General features: G+C 39.1%; 1 protein-coding gene across 1 annotated transcript in view; it reads left to right on the forward strand.

Moving 5' to 3' along the window:
* The window catches only part of DNAH5 (dynein axonemal heavy chain 5), a 306494-nt gene that overhangs the window by 121811 nt on the left and 183219 nt on the right, over positions 1–1464 (forward strand). The window lies entirely within an intron of this gene.

Consider the following 1464-nt stretch of genomic DNA (forward strand, 5'->3'; position numbering starts at 1 on the left):
TAAAGTTTTTTTTTTTTTTTTTTTGGCCATAGGGTGTGTGTGATCACTGGAGAGAGAAAGAGAGAGGCAGTGAGAGGGAAAGTGAGCAATCACCCCCAGAAGGGGCAGCCATCTCACAATCCTTTCTCCTCCATTCTCCCTCTGTGGTTTTGGGTACACATACACATGTGCCTGGCATGATTGGCAAGCTGCTGGTCAGGGGCTCAAACTGCAGTTGGCCATGTGGTAGTCCAGCACCTTAACCACAATGCCACCTGCTGGCCCCTAACTTCTTTAAATTCAAGTGAAAAAATTGTATGCTGTAAAGATGTACAGTGATTAAACGTTAATTTAAAAATGTGAAAGAAAAAAATCTAATGTATTGCAATTACAAATCAGACTGGTATTGCAATTCACCTTCAAAAAATCAGTAGTACTAGTAGATTTGAAATAGAAGAAGATTTTCAGTCAGTTTTTTATTTGTACAGTAAAGCAAACCTTATCAGATAAACGTGTGTGCATATAGCCCCATAGAAATCAGGTAAGACTGAGAATAACGAAAATGTTGGTATTAGCTATGTAAACTTGTGTTGGACATGGATATAAATTCAGGTTGGTTTTTCCTTCCAATTTTAACTTCTCTGAACTTTCCTCTTTCATTTAAGAAAATCTATAATCGTAGTAAAAAAGACTAAGAATCCTGATGTCATCTTTTGTTTAAAAGAATCTACTGGGTCTGGGGCCAGCAGGTGGTATGGTGGTTAAGGGTGCTAGACTCCCATATGACTGACCATGGTTAGAGTCTCAGACCTGGTGGCTTGCTTTCTCACTTTCCCTCTCTCTCTCTCACTCTCACTCTCTCTCTTGCTCTATCTCTCTCTGATCAAATAAAAGTAAAATAAATAAAGTTAAATAAAATCAATTCTTTTTTGAAAAAAATAGCTACTGGGGATAGCAGATGGGGTGGCGGTAAGGTGCTGGACTCCCACATGACTGACCATGGTTTGGGACTCAGACCTGGCAGCTTGTCTTCTTACTTCTTCCCTCTATCCCCTACCTATCTCTGATCAAATGAAAAAAAAAAATACAACAATAAATAATTCTGTTTTTGGAGAGGTTTTTGCTATAGGGCACATGTGCTCTTCAGAAAGAGAGATTGAGACAGAGAGACAGAAAGCGAGAAATCACCCCCCAGGGGGAATGGCCATGCCGCAATCCCTTCTCTTCCATTCTCCTCTCGGGATCTCGGGCATGCATACACATGTGCCTAGTGTGAGCTTAAGCCATTAGGTCCAGTACTTGAACCGTGGTTGAGTACCTGAGAGTCCAGCGACATAGCCATTATGCTAACTGCTGGTCCCCAATAAATAATTCTTAAAAAATTGTTCCATATTGTTACTAAGACTTAACTCACTCTCTCTTTTTTAAGTTAGTCTATTTATTTATTTATTTATTTATTTATTTATTTATTTATTTCTTGAGACA

The sequence above is a fragment of the Tupaia chinensis genome, unplaced genomic scaffold (genome assembly GCF_000334495.1).
Source record: "Tupaia chinensis unplaced genomic scaffold, TupChi_1.0 Scaffold143836_2, whole genome shotgun sequence".
Lineage (NCBI taxonomy): Eukaryota > Metazoa > Chordata > Mammalia > Scandentia > Tupaiidae > Tupaia > Tupaia belangeri.